Here is an 18,690-nt window from a genome sequence, read left to right as displayed (position 1 = left end):
TCGCGATGGAACTGTGTATACCTGTGGGGGATTAGCAATTAGCTAGTCCGGTTCCTGTACAGAAGGCTCTTGCCTTGGTAAACACGCATAAAACCCCAGAACTGTACATGGTCATCTGAGAAGCCCAACTAGTGGGACATTACCATATGTGCAAAGGGGAGAGAGAGATGCACAAAAGCAAATCATCGCGCTACATAGAGCAAGGGAGAAGGAAAGCTTTCCATAAAGCTGTGATTACCTGCACCCACTACTCTCTCTCACACACACACACACACACACAGTAGTCACTTATGAGCCAAAAATCAGCCTTCTCTCAAAATGGGCGCCCCCTCTTCTTGCAGACTTGGCAAGTGCATCTGGGGCTGCCATGTGTCCACTTTGCGTTGAGCCTAGACACCCTTTTACTGCGCTTGGATTCCATAATTGTACATGGTCATTTGAGAAGCCCAACTAGTCGGGCATTACCATATATGCAAAGGGGAGAGAGATGCATGAGAGCAAATCATTGCGCTACATAGAGCAAGGGAGAAGACAAGCTTTCCATTAAAGCTGTGATCACTTGCACCCACTACTCACACACACATTGTAGTCACTTGTGAGCCAAAAATCAGCCCCCTCTTTCAAAATGGGAGCTCCCTCTTCTTGCAGACTTGGCAAGTGCATCTGGAGCCACCATGTGTCCACTTTGCCTCTTTTGAGTTAATTTCCTAGTACCCACCAACTTATAAGTGTAGTGAGGGGCCTAAATGACTTTGAGCTGAGCTTAGACACCCTTTTACTGCTCGGATTCTAGTGCCGACTGGCCCAACCATCTCGTGGCGACCTGCCCTTCCCGATTGCGGGTGAAACTCTCGGCCGTCGACAAGAGGGTCCCAAGAATTAAATAAAAATCAAAGGAAAGAAACCAACAACTAAGGTTAGCGGTTGCCACAGCCTTGTGACAGGAAGCATATGTTTTGCTAGGCTATTGAAGGACTATTTTCAGGCTTCGCAATTGTATGTTAGTTATTAAGATTGTGAATGTCTCCCCTCTGTTTTTCAGCCATACGGACGCCAGAACCCTTGGGAATAGTGCCCCACTACTAGAGGGCAGTTCAGGGACTGTTTAGGGCTGAAAACAAGGCAAAAACCAGTAAATACAGCGTGTTGCATTTACTGTTTTTGGGCAAAAATCAGAGGGTTTATATGAGTGGGAGTGAGTTCTAGCAAGGGAATTGGTTTTGGGCAAGTTTTGGGGTTGTTATGTTGCCAAAATTTTTCCAAAGCAGGTGATATCTAGTTGGATATAGGTAAAGAATTCCTGAGACTCTTCTTCGTAATCTACCCTCTTAAAGTATAAAGAAATACCGAAAGGGGCACCAATTTTGGGGTCTACAGGTTGTCGGCGTCTGCTCGCAGCATTCTAGCTTCCGAGCCGTGTGTGTGCATAAGTGTTAATTCCCGTCGCAAGTTACCTTTCTAGAGTGCTTCATGTGTGTGTCTAAAGTAAAGAATTTCGGGTGAAAGCCAAAGCCTACCACCCCACGGGCCGGTTTCAAGGTTCCGTTGCCGGGACATCAATCACTTTTTACTCAAGAAGTGAGCCTCGGTTCTTTTGGGTAAAGACACAGAGTACAGGAACGCGGGATTACACTATGGCTGACAAAGGGAAGGGCATTATTGAAGAGGGTTCCTCTTCCAAGGACAAACAAGAAATTCCTATGGTGTTCGAGATTGGCAAGAGCTCACGGCCACGTCAATCTGTACCTCCTGTTGATGTGAATGTCCCTCCAGTACAGGGCTTTATGACTGGGCAACTCGAATTTGATGCGTTTCGGACTCAGTTAGTTGCCGCGGTGAATGCCTTTTCGCAACTAGTGTAGAATCCAAGGTTTATGGAGTTCTTGCAAGCACCACCAGTGCCACAACAAAATAGGCAACCTACACCGCGAACAGAGCTTGTTGAGGCTCAAGCCCAAGTACTTCATGCGTCTTAGCAGGATAGGGAACACTCGCATGTTGCGGAGTCAGGGGCTCCAAAACAGGTTCCTCCCGTCCTTGAACAGGTGGGTAGGACGCCTATTCCACAGGTTATGCCAGCTCAGCCCGCCACCATTCAAAGCTTGGATGTTGTCTTGAATGGACAGGGAACTGGTTACCAAGCAATGCACCCAGTTTTTCCACCACCCACGGTACATCCTGGGTATTTCGGGGGTGGATATGTGTTCTAGAGTATGGCTGGTTATGCACCTGGAAGTCAGCCGTACATGCCAAGAATAGTGTTTGGGGGTATGAATGGCATGATGCCAAACCCCATGTATGGTAGCATCGACGTGCAGCAAGGTTTTCAAAGCAACCAGGGCCAATTTGGGGTGCCATAGGCTCATTTTGGCATGGCGTTTTTTTTGGACAGTAGCCAGATATGGCACTTCTGACGCAAAATGTTAATGGCCAAGATGTTCCGATGATGCCTACTATAGTGCCCATGTTGTAGACTATTCCTTATGACAATTTGGGGGCATTGGAAAAGCCGAAAGCTTACAAAGAAGGTGGTGCAGCTGTAAAGTTTAGCACTTTTAGCGGCTTCAGATAAAGCAAAGGCTCTCACTTTCCTCCAGCAGTTTGATACAGCTTATGCAGGAGGGAATTTTACAAAGGCCTCTAAGGTCAGGAAAGCTGCAACTTTCTTAAAGGACAATGTGCTTACATGGTGGACGACATTGTTAATGTAAGGACAGGCATCCGCCACTTGGGTCTACTTCAAACAAATGTTTGCATCTGCTTGGCTGTCAAATGAATTTGAAGCCGACGTCATGATAGATTGGCACGAGCTTACTTCGGCTACATGTAAGAGCTTGCTGGAGTACAATCAGAGGTTTTGTAAAGCATTAGTCTCAATGATCTCCTACAGATTTGTGCCATTGACAGAGTAGATAGAGAAGTATGTTTGTGGGCTGCCTAAAGGGCAGTGCCCATGTTGCAGACTATTTCTTATGACAATTTGGGGACACTGGAAAAGCCGAAAGCTTACAAAGAAGGTGGTGCAGCTGTAAAGTTTAGCACTTTTAGCGGCTTCGGATAAAGCAAAGGCTCTCACTTTCCTCCAGCAGTTTGATACAACTTATGCAGGAGGGAATTTTACAGAGGCCTCGAAGGTCAGGAAAGCTGCCACTTTCTTAAAGGACAATGTGCTTACATGGTGGACAACATTGTGAATGTAAGGACAGGCACCCGCCACTTGGGTCTACTTCAAACAAATGTTTGTATCTGCTTGGCTGTCAAATGAATTTGAAGCCGACGTCATGACAGATTGGCACCAACTTACTTCGGCTACATGCAAGAGCTTGCTAGAGTACAATCAGAGGTTTTGTAAAGCGTTAGTCTCAGTGATCTCCTACAGATTTGTGCCATTGACAATGCAGATAGAGAAGTATGGTTGTGGGCTGCCTAGAGGGCTTTGGGACTACTGTACCAAGAACAGAGTGGCTACCCTCACCCAACTCATGGAAGTTGCTAACACTGGTCTTGCCTTGTTGAAAGGAGAGGATAGTGGGTTTTCGAGCAACGAGAAAGGAGGGCAGCAAAAGAAAAATCCAGCGAAGAAGCCCTTTGTGAAAATGGCTCCTGAAGCGTCACAGGGGTCAGAAAAGGCCACCAAAGACAAGGATTCCAGCCGGGACTTCTGGAGCGTAGGCAAAGAAACAGAAAAGGAAGCCTTTTCTGTGTAAGTCGCTCAAGGAAAAGAAGGTCCTAATGGTTGAAAACAAATGCTTTATATGCGAGCAGCCTGATCACTTTGCTACCAATTGTCCACAAAGGAAAAGACGAGTTGACTCAGATGATAAAGAAGACACACGAACAAAAACTTCAAAACCAGTGAGCTTTGAGAGAGAGAGAAATGAAATGAAATGTTATATTAACGTCTTCAAAAGGCCAAAGTGACCTATGAGACCAAAAAGTTACAATGTGGTGGATTTGATACAAAGTCAGAGTAACAAAATGACAAAACAAATATACTATGGAATCCTGGACTGCTAGGTGTGAACGGGGAAGAGCATCTAGCTGGGGTAGCTAAATCACAAGAGATCGAGCATCGGTCGCTGGCGGATCTCATCAATCCCCTCCATGGTCAGTAGTTTGACCGGGCGTCGTGCATGTCGGGCCAAAGTGATCCGAATCCTCTGATGCAGCCTCCATTGGTGCTGTGTAGTCCTCCGCAGTCGTGGGCGTTTGGATCTCCCCAGCTCGGTCGCCCGGCCGATCAGTGTGTCTCTGGTGTGAGGCGATGAGCTCTGCTGTGGTAGTAGCTCCTTCGGGTGTCCAGTGTCTGCTCTAAAGAAGTCTGTGATGTGTCTCTGAGATTGGCTAGCCTCTTCTGTCATTAGGCTCTCTCTGTGTCGGCACAGCTCGAGTAGAAACAAACCCAAGCATCTCTGATTCTTGTACTGCATGACTCTGGAGAGTGGTCCAAAGCCCTCTCTAAACAAGCAGTGGAAGCGGCCTCGTATCTCGTAGTAGACGGGGCAGTGGCATGTGTAGTGCAACTCTGTCTCTTGCTCTATCCCACACAGGGGGCATGTCCTGGCCTCTGTTGGTACTCCATTGTATCTCCCAGTCTCGATCCGTAGCTGGTGTGAAGATGTGCGTATCTGGCCAATAGCACATCGTATCCCATGAGACAAGTGAGTGTCCATGTATCTAGGCCTCGTCACAAAACTGTCCTCTGTAAGCTGGAGAAGATGCTCTCTGTAGAAAGCCATGTTCGTGCCTAGCTCCTGTGCTAGCTGTATCCATGTCCTCCCGATGTCTAGCTGAGCCAGGTCCTGTCGGATGAGCCTGGTAAGAGTCAAAGAGGGTGCCTCTAATGAGTACTGGAAGGGAGGCAATCTGTCTATGCTGAACCCATGCGCCTGAAACCATGATGTCATTTCACCATACCAGCATGATGTATCTCCCTGCATGGCTAACTGTTGAGAGGACTCAAGTGCAAGGCGGGCATATCTGTCTTTGGGAAGTTCCCACATGCGGTGTATGAAGGAGACAGATTTGGTAAGCGCCTTGACTACCAGTGGGGGAGCAGCTAGCTCTGCTCGGATAATGGCACGTGGTACTGAAGCCTTGGCTCTAATGAGCCGCGAGATCATAGAGACCAGAGGCTTCTCCATGTCTCCCCACCCATCGGTGCGACCTGTCCTCCCGTGATGATCCAATGAAGGTCCCCATATCTCAGCTCCATAGAGCAATGCAGACGCCACTAAAGTGTCAAATAGCCAGAGCTTCGTCCGAGGCTCTTGAAACTGAACCTGTGAGCACATCCTCTCCAATCTGCCCAATGCTGCATGGGCTCTGGTCAGTCTAGTCTCTGCTGCTGTCCTCAATGAAAATGCTGGTCCACTAAAAACCACTCCAAGGTAAGTGTAAGCATCTGTATACTCCACTGTCTCCTGGCCGTATGTGAATGCAGGCGCTGACCTCCTGATCCACTGTGGGGTGGTATTAAATACCATGACCTTGGTTTTACCAAGGTTGACCGACAAACCACTTTCGTGGGCAAATCTATGCAGAGCATCCAAATGGCGTTGCATCCCCTCTGGAGAGTCGGAGATCAACACAATATCATCAGCACAGAGCAATAGTGGAATCCATGTCCCTGCCAGCTGTGCACCTCTATCACCATCTCTCTCAATGTAGTCAGCAACCTCATCCACATACATACCAACTCATCCACATACATACCAAATAGAGTAGGAGAGAGCGGGCAGCCCTGCTTCACACCAATAGTGGAGTAAAACGGTGTGGACAGACCCTCTGAGGTGCGTACATGCCCCACTACTGACCTGTACAAAGCCATGATCCCCCAGATGAGCTCTGTGTGGGTACTCCCATCTCCTGTAATCTGCTCATCAATCTAGCTCTGGGTACTGTGTCAAATGCTTTGCGGAAGTCCACAAAGCTACAATAGATCCGTCTCCCATGTGATCTGCCCTCCTCAATGATGGCTCTTAGTGTCAAGATATGGTCAAGAGTAGAAAAGCCTTTCCTGAAACTTGCTTGCTCAGCTGCATGTATCCCTGCCCTCTCTGCCCATCTACTCAACTGCTGCTCAAGAATGGATGCGTACAACCGTGCCAATGTGTGTCCAATCATGATAGTGCGATAATTCCCAGTCTCCATAGGGTCTCCTGACTTGAAGATGGGTACAATCGTAGAAAGGCTTCAAGCATCAGGTAGGCCCTCACACATGGCACGGTTAAACATAACTACTAGAAGCTCTGCTAGTAGATCTCTGGCATGCATGAAATGCTCAGCCACTAAGCCATCATGATCATATGCTCTCCCAGTCCTCATCCTGTCAATGGCCTTCCTCACCATCTCAGCGGTGAAAAAAGCACATGTGCGTGGGCATGGATCGGGGGGGTCGGGAAGGGGCGGCTGTCCAGAAACTGTGTATAGAGATGATGCGTACTGGCCCCAAGTCTCTGTAGAGGTAATGGCAGGGGGGGGGGACTGCTCATGAAAGAGCCGCCACGTCTCACGCGAGTCCTGACTCAAGAATAGCTGGTAAAGATCCTGCTCTAGTCGAGCCAAAAATGCCCTTTTCTTCCGCCGCATTAGGCGTCGGAAGTCAATCTGTGACTGCCTGTGAGTGATGTCTCCCAAAAGCACCTCCCTCTGAAGTCTAGCTCTAGTCTCGCGGCATTGCGCATCATACCAGCTGTTCTGGGGCATGCTCCCAGAACGGCGTCTCTGCTCAGGCTGAGTGTGTGGGTATGCCTCTGCTGCTGCATCATGTAATGTCTGTGTTAGTATAGTAGTAAGCACCTCCAGAGGTCGGCCTGGCTCCTCAGTGCACAAGCGTGTGTATATCCCATCTATGTATACAGAGTCCGTCTCCTGCGTGAAGGTGTAGCGAGTAGGGGCAATTGCTCGTGGCCTGTGTGCTACACGAAATTGGAAAGAGATGGTCAACGACACAAGAGCATGATCCACTGCCACCCCAACAGGTCTGGGCCCAACAGTGAGATCCTGGATACTAGAGATGAGGCTTGGCTGTGCCATGACATAATCCACTGTGCTAGCTCCATGTCTGTGTGGAAAGCATGTGAAACCTCCCACAGCGGGAAATCTCTGTAGGCCATTCAAGATGGCCAATCCATGTGCAGTCCCCATGTCTATCAAGTGCCGTCCATACTCAGTATATTCCCCATCCTGCGATAGTCTAGGTAGGCTCGTCTCCACAACATCCAACTCTCTCAGCATCTCCTCTGAGGTATCATAAAACACTGTGTGATGATGGGCAGTCCTAGCATTGAAGTCCCCTAGAATGATAATGTCACCATCTCTAGAGAACTCCCATATGTCATCATCCAAGATAGAAAAGGGGGACTGTCCTTTAGGTGGTGCATATACTGACGTACTCGGGGGAAAGTAGCAAATAGCAATGTAAAGATATCTGCTTGTCTCTGCTCTCAATCTCACCCACATGTACCTAGCTTGCTCATCCCTGCGAGCTATATGTATCAATGGCTGCAACTCCTCCCTGAATAACACTGCCACTCTCTGTGCTTTGATCGTGTCTCCTGTCTACAGGCTGTCTCCCATCTGTATCCACTAATGTGAGGCATAGACTGCCCAGGGGCCTGATGTGTCTTAGAGTAGAAGATGATGTCTGTCCCGAAAAAAATCTCCTCAAAAGCACCTACATCAAGACGCATAGATCCATTACAATTCCAGGTAGCAACTTTGAGTGCAGTCCCATAGGCCTCACACCGTCATGTGGAGCGTTGCTCCAATATCACCACTCTTCCATCTCGATAAAAGGCAATCTTTCCTTTTTCCCTTGCCGCTCTAATCTCTGGCATTACCTCCTGCATATGAGCGATCTGTGAGATGGTAAGGTCATCTCCGAGAAAGATACCTGTTTTCTTAAGAGTTGGTCTTTTCTTCAAAAAGTCTTTCTTTGCTTCCATGGAGGGAAAACGAAGGATGAGTGCCCTTTCTTTCGAGGTTTTGCCATTGCTCCCATTTTTCTTGTTGTTGCCCACTCTCCAGGCTCTTGAGTGCATCGGCTCATGAAACCCCATCAAAGCCATGAGTTCTTTTACCTCTTTGTCTACATTATCTTTGTATTTAAGACTGCAAATTCTCACATGTAGAGAGTGCACACGTCGTCTTTGCTCCTCTTCTAGGGTCAAGTTGATAATGGTGGGTGTCGACGTTATTTCCTTGCTTTTCCCTTTCTTGGCCACTTCAATCCATTTGTGGGCTTCATCTGCCTTCTGTTGAGTCTTTCTAATAACGTCCACCCAGGAAGTCGTCATCTCTTTATGCTGCTCTTCCCCCTCTTTCATGGCTCGCACTTGCTCTTTGATTGAGTTTAGTTCTTCTATTACTAAGGGTTGCAGTTCTCCCTCCTCAAGTGTGTTTCGTGATTGTGCCTCTGCGAGCGCCTTCTTGAGTGACGCAATCTCTTTGTCTTGGGCAAACACACGATCTTCGAGTATTTTTATTTTGCCTAGCAGGTTGCGGTTGATCTTGTTAATAGTTTCTGTCATTTCTTCTTTACATTTTTGAACTGCATCTTCTAAAGCATCTGGTTTATCATTTTGCTTCCTCATGATTGGTCGCCGCCAAAAACGAGGGGATTGTGACGGTAAAAAGGGGACCACACTATACGCACAAGCACTTCCGCACTATGCATACATGCTTACCCACATTAAGCATACATTCGCACTCTTTGCACTTTCAAATCGTCAATTTCTGAATTTTTTGAATTTTCTGTTGAACCTGCAATTTCTGAATTTCCTGTATGGTGAAAAATTCTGAAATCACACACCCCTGCAGATACAATCTCCTGTAATAGATGCAGTCGAATGCTCGTGTTTGCTCTATGTTGCCACTGTTTTGAAAACTCACCACAGCAGGTAAGTGCTGATGAGATTGCTGAGGGGGGGGACCTGCGTGAGTCTGCAAACCTGCGCAAAGGGGGGCTGGTGGAGCCTGTGCGAGTAGGCAGGGGTCAGACCAGCGCGACCAATTAAGGGCCAAGCCTGTGTGCGACGCCTGCGCGACCCAGGCAATGGGCAGACCTGCGCGCGACCTGACAGGGGGAGACCCACGTGACTTGAGAGACAGAGAGAGAGCTACGCGCTCAGCAGGCCGCCATTGTCCTCCTGCAAACCTGCTCGCGCAGCAGCAGCACACACACAGAGAGAGAGAGAGAGAGAGAGAGAGAGAGAGAGAGAGAGAGAGAGAGAGAGAGAGAGAGAGAGAGATGAAATGTTATATTAATGTCTTCAAAAGGCCAAAGTGACCCATGAGACCAGAAAGTTACAATGCAGTGTATCTGATACAAAGTCAGATTAACAAAATAAATTAAACTAGGATAACAAAATATAAATACTGCGGGATCCTAAACTAAGCAGTACAATGTGAAGACAATATGGGAGGGGAGTAGAGATCCATCTTCATTTGCACTCTGGACGACGAAAGAGTATGGCTTGAATCTTTTGCCATAGCCTCCTTCGAAATTGTGTACCTCCTCTCCTCCTTCGGGGTCGTCTAGATCTCCCTAGCTCCAATGCTCGGTCTATGAGAATGCCAGTAGTGCGGGTAGACCTCTCCACCGTCGCTGGTTGCTCCTCTGTCTGTTCTTCTGGGTGTACAGTATCTAGTGTAAAGAAATCTGTGATCTGTCTCTAGGGATGTCTCTCTTCACCTCTCCTCAGTAAGGTTTCTCTATGCTTGTGTATCTCAAGTAGATAAAGCCCAAGACATCTTTGATCCTCATAACTCATGACCCTAGATAGAGGCCCAAAACCTCCTCTGAATAGACAGTGAAAACGACTCTCACTGTGCAATGACATATGTAATGTACTTCTGTCTCTGGCTCTAGATGGCATAAGTGGCATATTCTATTATTTGCTAATGTCCCTCTGAATCTGCTAGTCTCAATCTCGAGCTGATGTGAGGACGTGCGTATCTGGGCAATGGCACAACGCAAACCATGCGAAAGATGCGTGTCCATATAGCTAGGTCGAATTACAAACCCATCCCCCGTGAGGTGGAGAAGATGCTCTCTATAGAAAGCCATCTTTGTGCCCAACTCTTGTAACGGCTCTATCCATGTCCTCCTCGTGTCCAACTGGATCAAATCCTGACGGATGAGTCTATTAATCTCTATCCGTGTCAGAGACCTCAAGGGTGCCTGAAGAGAGTATTGAAAAGGAGGCAACCTGTCCATGGTGAAACCATGTGTCTGAAACCATGATGTCATCTGAGCATACCAGCATGATGTATCCCTGTTAAGAGCTAATTGTCCGGAGGACTCTAGAGCCACCCTGGCATATCTGTCTCTGGTAGTATCCCACAGACTGTGTACAAAGGAGACTGATCTTGTGAGCGCCTCAATCTCCATAGGGGGGGCAGCTAATTCCGCTCGAATGATATCATGCGGTATAGAAACCTTGGCTCTAATCAGCCGAGAGATCATAGATACTAGGGGCTTCTCCATACGCCTTCACCCATCCTGGCCTATAGAAGGTCCCCAAGCCTGCACCCCATATAATATAGTAGAGGACATACATACCAAATAGAGTAGGAGACAATGGGCAGCCCTGTTTCACTCCAATGGTAGAGTGAACTAAATCAGATACCCCTTCCGGAGTGCGTACCCATCCCATCATTGATCTGTACAAAGCCATAATCCCCCAAATCACCTCTATGGGCACCCCCATCTCCTGTAGTCTGCGCATCAATCGAGCTCTTGATACCATGTCAAATGCTTTACAAAAGTCCACAAAGCTACAATATATTCGTCTCCCATGTGCTCTTCCCTCCTCAATGATGGCCCTGAGTGTCAGAATATGATCAAGAGTGGAGAAACCCCTCCTAAAGCCGGCTTGACCCTTTGCTCGGACCCCCTCGCCCTCTACCCAATTACTCAAGTGTTGCTCCAGGATGGATGCATACAACCGTGCCAATGTGTGTCCAGCCATGATAGTGCGGTAGTTCCCAGGCTCTGTAGGGTCACCAGCCTTGAAGATGGGCACAATATTAGACAATCTCCAAGTCTCAGGTAATCCCTCACACATGGCACGATTGAACAACACTGCGAGAACCTCCATTAGCATATCCCTGGCATGTATAAAGTGCTCCGATACTAGACCGTCATGATCATATGCCTTCTCGGTCTTCATTCTGTCGATGGCCCTTTGTACCATCTCAGGTGTAAAGAAAGTGCTCGTAGCTGGGCAAGGCTTGGTAGGGTCTGGAAGGGGTTCCTGTCCAGGAACCGTATATAATGATGTCGCATATTGGCCTCACACCTCAGGTGAAGTAATCACTGGGGGAGGGGAGTGCTCATGGAAGAGACGCCATGCCTCTCCTGAGTCCCTACTCAAGAACATTTGATACAAGTCTCGCTCCATTTGGGCTAGGTAAGCTCGCTTCTTCCGTCGCACAAGGCTTCGGAAAGCAATCCGAGACTGTCTGTAAGTGATGACTCCTAAAAGAAGATCCCTCTGAAGCTGGTCTCTCATCTCTCTGCATTCTTCATCATACCAACTATTCTGGGGCATGCTCCCAGAATGTCGTCTCTTGCCCGGCTGAGTGTGTGGGTATGCCACTGATGCAGCCCCGTGCAGTGTCTCAGTCAGTAGCGTGGTGCACTCCTCCATTGAGAGGCCTGTACCATTTGTGCCAGCTGTGCCTTTCAATAGACGGTCCCAGATCTCCTCTGAATAAACGAAATCAGTCTCTGGAGTAAATGTATAGCGGGTGTGTGACTTGCCTCCTGATGTCTGGGTTGTACTATACTGAAATTTAACGGATAGTGTCAAGAGAGCATGGTCTACTGCTATGCCCACTGGCCTGGCTCCCATTGTGAAATCCTGAATGCAGGGGATAAGGCTCGGTTGTGTCATAACATAATCCACTGTACTGGCCCCATGTCTATGTGGAAAGCATGTGAAACCGGCTGCTCTAGGAAATCGTTGTAAGCCATTAAGTATGGCTAATCCATGTGTAGTCGTCATTTCCATGAGGTATCTCCCATACTCCGTTTGCTCTCTGTCATCTGAGCATCTGGCAAGCCCCAATTCACCCACACTCAGCTCTCTAAGCATCTCATCTGAAGTGTCGTAGAAGACTGTCTGCGAGTTGCCCGTTCGGGCATTGAAGTCCCCTAGGAGAATGATATCACCATCCCTAGAAAACTCCCAAATGTCATCATCTAGGATAGAGAAAGGCGCCTGCCCTCTGGATGCGGCATACATTGATGTACTGGGAGGAAAGTAACATATGGCAATATATAGGAATCGACCCGTGTCAGGTCTCAGTCTCACCCACATATATCTAGCATGATCATCTCTTCGTACAATATGCAGTAATGGTTGTAGTTCCTCTCTGAATAGCACTGCTACTCCTCCTGAACCTCTACTCCCGTGCTCAGATCTCGCATTTGTCCTGTGAGCTGTTTCCCATCGGTATCCCACCACATGTGGCATTACCTGTCCAGGGGCCTGATGAGTCTCTGAGAAGAACACAATATCCTTGTCTTTGAAACTCTCCTCAAATGCGCCCACGTCCAACCTCATAGACCCATTACAGTTCTAGGTAGCCATCTTCAGTGTGGTCCCATAGGTCTCGCACCGTCATGCAATACGCCGCTCTAAAATCACCACCCGTCCATCTCTGTAGAAGGATATCTTTCCCTTCTCCCTTGCTGCTGTAATCTCTGGCATTACCTCTCTCATATGTGCGAGCTGTGAGAGAGTCAGGTCATCACCGAGGAAAATACCTGTCTTTTTGAGAGTAGGCCTCTTCCTCAAGAATTCCTTCTTCTCTTCCAACGAGGGGAAGCGTAATATGAGAGCTCTCCCCTTTGAAGACTCACCCGTGCCATCACTTTTCTTACCTACCCTCCATGCCTTTGTGTGCAGAGGCTTTGCCATCCCCATCATGGATGTAAGGCTTGTGACCTCTTTCTCCACATTGTTTATGTCTTTGAGACCGGTCACTCTCACATGCAGTGCTTGCATCCGCCTTCTTTGTTCCTCTTCGAGCGTCATGTTGTTAAGCGTTGGTGTACAAGGGGTTTCTTGACCTTTCCCTTTCTTGGCGACCTCAATCCATTTTTCAGCCTCGTCCGCCTTTTTCTGTGTTCTTGTTATCATCTCCGTCCATGAAGATGTCTTTGCCACACTCAGTTTCTCTTCCTTTGTGATCATCCTTACCTGTTCCTTAATTTCCTTGATTTCATCTATTACCGAGGGTTGAAATTCGCCTTCCTCTAGTCCATTGCTTACTCTATCAGCAAGCTCCTGTTTAAGGGCTGAGACTTCTTTTTTGAGTACCCGTATCTCGGCGTTTGGGTTCTCCTGTTTGAGGGTTGAGACTTCTTCTTTCAGTGTCTGTATTTCTGCGTTAAGGCTCTCTTTCTCCTTCTTCCACTGTGCGCCCTCATTGAAGACCATCTGAAGTAGGTTGGCCTTCTCCTTCCACCATCCTTCCATCTCTGTTTTCCACTCCTTCATTTCCCTCTCCATCTGTGCCATCCGCTTATTTGTGAGCACGAAGGTTGCCTTTGCTCGCGGCTTGCAAACAGGTGAGACATTGGCGGCTTCCGTGTCCTGTGCAGGGTCTTCTTCAAGTGGATCCCTTACGGTGAGGCCCAAAGAATCAGGGTCTTCTTCAAGCGGATCCATTACGGTGAGGCCCAAAGAATGAGAGAGAGAGAGAGAGAGAGAGAGAGAGAGAGAGAGAGAGAGAGAGAGAGAGAGAGAAATGAAATGTTATATTAACGTCTTCAAAAGGCCAGAATGACCTATGAGATCAAACTGATACAAAGTGGTGAATCTGTTACAATGTCTGGGTACCTTAGTACTAAAGTACTAGGTGTGAAAGTACGAGAGAGGTTGAGGAGAGGGGGGGGGGGGGCAGCGCGATAGAGAGGGAGCGGGGCGGGCAGCGCGAGAGAGAGAGAGAGAGGGAGCGAGGGAGCAGCAGGGGGGAAGCGCGAGGGGCAGGGGCGGGCAGGGAGCACGAGGGGCAGGTGCAGCAGGGGGTGCGGAGCGGGCAGCAGGGCGAGGGTGCAGCGCGGGGGAGGGGGGGGGGGGGGGGCAACGCGATATATATATGTATATGTGTGTATATATATATATATATATATATATATATATATGTATATGTATATGTATATATATATATATATATATATATATATATATATATATATATATATATATATATATGTATATATATATATATATATATATATATATGTGTATATGTATATGTATGTATATATATATATATATATAATATATATATATATATATATATATATATATATATATATGTATATATATATATATATATATATGTATATATATATATATATATATATATATGTATATGTATATGTATGTATATATATATATATATATATATATATATATATATATATATATATATATATATATATATATATATATAGAGAGAGAGAGAGAGAGAGAGAGAGAGAGAGAGAGAGAGAGAGAGAGAAATGAAATGAAATGTTATATTAACGTCTTCAAAAGGCCAAAGTGACCTATGAGACAAGAAAGTTACAATGTGGTGGATCTGATACAAAGTCAGAGTAACAAGATGACAAAAATGAAATGAAATGACAAATGTCACAATAAAATACTATGGAATCCTAAACTACTAGGTGTGAACTAAGTAGCTAGCTGGGATAGCTAGATCAGAAGAGATCCAGCATCGGTCGCTGGCGGATCTCATCAATCTACTCCATGGTCAGTAGTTTGACCGGGCGTCGTGCATGTCGAGCCAGAGCTAATGCAGCCTCCGCCGATGCTGTGTAGTCGTCCGTAGTCGTGGGCGTATGGATCTCCCCAGCTCAGTCGCTCGATCGATCAGTGTGCCTCTGGTGTGAGACGACGAGCTCTGCTGTGGTAGTAACTCCTCCGTGTGTCCAGTGGCAGCTCTAAAGAAATCTGTGATCTGTCTCTGAGACTGGCTAGCCTCTCCTCTCATCAGGCTCTCTCTGTGTCTGCGTAGCTCGAGCAAAAACAAACCCAAGCATCTCTGATCCTCGTATTGCATGACTCTGGAGAATGGTCCAAAGGTCCAAAGCCCTCTCTAAACAAGCAATGGAAGCGGCCTCGTATCTCCTAGTACACGGGGCAGTGGCATGTGTAGTGCAACTCTGTCTCAGGCTCGATGTCACACAGGGGGCATGTCCTGCCCTCTGCTGGTACTCTGCTGTATCTCCCAGTCTCGATCCGCAGAGCTAGTGTGAAGATGTGCATATCTGGCCGATAGCACATCGTACCCCATGAGACAAGTGGGTGTCCATGTATCTGGGCCTCGTCACAAAACCATCAACCGTAAGCTGGAGGAGATGCTCTCTGTAGAAAGCCATCTTCGTGCCCAGCTCCTGTGTTGGCTGTATCCATGTCCTCCTGGTGTCTAGCTGAGTCAAGTCCTAGCGGATGAGCTTGGTGATCTCGGACTGTGTAAGAGTCAGAGAGGGTGCATCCAGTGAGTACTGGAAGGGAGGCAATCTGTCTATGCTGAACCCATGCGCCTGAAACCATGATGTCATCTCCCCATACCAGCATGCTGTATCTCCCTGCATGGCTAACTGTCGAGAGGACTCAAGTGCAAGGCGGGAATATCTGTCTCTGGGAAGTTCCCACATGCGGTGTATGAAGGAGACAGATCTGGTGAGCGCCTCAACCACTAGTGGGGGGGCCGCTAGCTCTGCTCGAACAATAGCACGTGGTACTGAGGCCTTGGCTCTAATGAGCCGCGAGATCATAGAGACCAGAGGCTTCTCCATGTCCCCCCATCCATCACTGCGGCCAGTCCTCCATGTCAAAGAGCCAGAGCTTCGTCCGAGGCTCCTGAAACTGAACCTGTGAACACATCCTTTCCAATCTACCCAATGCTGCATGGGCTCTGGTCAGTCTAGTCTCTGTTGCCCTCCTCAATGAGAATGCTCGCCCACTAAAAACCACTCCGAGGTAAGTGTACGCATCTGTATACTCCACAGTCTCCTGGCCATATGTGAATGCTGGGGCTGACCTCCTGATCCACTGTGGGGTGGTATTAAATACCATGACCTTGGTTTTACCAAGGTTGATGGACAAACCACTTTCCTGGGCAAACCTATTCAAAGCATCCAAGTGACGCTGCATCCCCTCTGGAGAGTCGGAGATCAACACAATATCATCAGCATATAACAATAATGGAATCCATGTCCTTGCCAGCTATGCACCTCTATCACCATCTCTCTCAATGTAGTCAGAAACCTCATCCACATACATACCAAACAGAGTAGGAGAGAGCGGGCAGCCCTGCTTCACCCCAATAGTGGAGTGAATCGGTCTGGATAGACGCTCTGAGGTGCGTACCTGCCCCACTACTGACCTGTATAATGCCATGACCCCCCAAATGAGCTCTGTGGGTACTCCCATCTGTTGTAATTTGCGCATCAATCTAGCTCTAGGCACTGTGTCAAATGCTTTGCGGAAATCCACAAAGCTACAATAGATCCGTCTCCCACGTGATCTAGCCTCCTCAATGATGGCTCTGAGTGTCAAGATATGGTCAAGAGTAGAAAAACCCCTCCTGAACCCTGCCTGCCCGGCTGCGCGTATCCCCTCCCTCTCTGCCCATCTACTCAGCTGCTCAAGAATAGTTGCGTACAACCGTGCCAATGTGTGTCCAATCATGATAGTGCGATAATTCCCAGGCTCCATAGCGTCTCCCGACTTGAAGATAGGTACAATAGTAGATAGGCTCCAAGTATTAGGCAAGCCCTCACACATGGCATGGTTAAACATCACTGCTAGAAGCTCTGCTAGTAGATCTCTGGCATGCCTGAAATGCTCAGCCACTAAACCATCATGATCGTATGCTCTCCTAGTCCTCATCCTGTCAATGGCCTTCCTCACCATCTCCGTGGTGAAAAAAGCACATGTGTGTGGGCATGGATCGGGAGGGTCGGGAAGGGGGGGCTGCTCTGGAACTGTGTACAGAGATGATGCGTACTGGCCCTAGTCCTTTGTAGAAGTGATGGCAGGGGGGGGGAGAGTGCTCCTAAAAGAGCTGCCATGCCTCACGTGAGTCCTGACTCAAGAATAGTTGATATAGATCCTCCTCTAGCCGAGCCAAAAATGCCCTCTTCTTCCGCCGCACTAGGCGTCGGAAGTCAATCTGTGACTGTCTGTGAGTGATGTCCCCCAAAAGCACCTCCCTCTGAAGTCTAGCTCTAGTGTCCCGGCATTCCTCATCATACCAACTATTCTGGGGCATGCTCCCCGAACGGCGTCTCTGCTCAGGCTGGGTATGTGGGTATGCCTCTGCTGCTGCATCATGTAGTGTCTGTGTCAATATAGTAGTAAGCTCCTCCGGAGGTCGCCCTGGATCCTCTGTGCATAGGCGTCTGTAGATCCCATCTATGTATACAGAGTCTGTCTCCCGCGTGAAGGTGTAGCGAGTAGGGGCTGCTGTCCGTAGCCTGTGTGCTACACTAAACTGAAAAGAGATAGTCATTGACACAAGAGCATGATCCATTGCCACACCAACAGGTCTTGGTCCAACCGTGAGATCCTGGATACTAGAGATGAGGCTCGGCTGTGCCATGACATAATCCACTGTGCTAGCTCCATGTCTGTGTGGAAAGCATGTAAAACCCCCTGAAGCGGGAAATCTCTGTAGGCCATTCAAGATGGCCAATCCATGTGCAGTCCCCATGTCTATCAAGTGTCGTCCATACTCAGTGTGTTCTCCATCTTGTGATAGTCAGGATAGGCCTGTCTCTGCGGCATCCAGCTCTCTTAGCATCTCCTCTGAAGTATCATAAAATACTGTCTGATGATGGGCAGTCCTAGCATTGAAATCCCCTATAATGATGATGTCACTATCTCTAGAGAACTCCCATATGTCATCATCCAAAATAGAGAAAGGGGACTGTCCTCTGGGTGGTGCATAACTGACGTGCTCGGGGGAAAGTAGCAAATAGCAATGTAAAGATATCTGCTTGTCTTTGCTCTCAGTCTCACCCACATGTACCTAGCTTGCTCATCTCTGCGGGCTATATGTATCAATGGCTGCAACTCCTCCTTGAATAACACTGCCACTCCTCTTGATCCCCGCCCTCTGTGCTCTGATCGTGTCTCTTGTCTATAGGCAATTTCCATCTATATCCAGTGTCCACTAATGTGAGGCATAGACTGCCCAGGGGCGTGATGTGTCTCAGAGTAGAAGACAATGTCTCTTCCCCTGAAACTATCCTCAAAAGCGTCCACATCAAGTCGCATAGATCCATTACAATCCCACGTGGCAACTTTGAGTGTGGTCCCATGGGTCTCGCACCGTCATGTGGAGTGCCGCTCTACAATCACAACCCGGCCATCTTTGTAAAAGGCCGTCTTTCCCTTCTCCCTTGCCGCTTGAATCTCTGGCATTACCTCTCTCATATGCGCAAGCTGTGTGAGAGTGAGGTCATCTCCAAGGAATATGCCCGTTTTCTTTAGTGTAGGACGCTTCTTCAAGAAGTCCTTTGCCTCCATGGATGGGAAACGAATGATTAAAGCTCTCCCTTTTGAAGTCTCCCCATTGCCTTGTGTCTTCTTCCCCACCCTCCATGCCTATGTATGAGTAGCCTCACTACCCATCATGTGGAGAAGTTCTTCAACTTCC

The 18,690-nt window shown here is 48.0% G+C and overlaps 1 protein-coding gene across 1 annotated transcript in view; it reads left to right on the top strand.

Moving 5' to 3' along the window:
* The window catches only part of LOC147434690 (uncharacterized), a 93,381-nt gene that overhangs the window by 34,218 nt on the left and 40,473 nt on the right, over window positions 1-18,690 (top strand). The gene's annotated exons all lie outside the window — the stretch shown is intronic.

This window comes from Adiantum capillus-veneris, chromosome 19, assembly GCF_014529385.1.
Source record: "Adiantum capillus-veneris isolate H3 chromosome 19, ASM1452938v2, whole genome shotgun sequence".
NCBI lineage: Eukaryota > Viridiplantae > Streptophyta > Polypodiopsida > Polypodiales > Pteridaceae > Adiantum > Adiantum capillus-veneris.
This window is presented reverse-complemented; position numbering and strand designations above follow the sequence as displayed.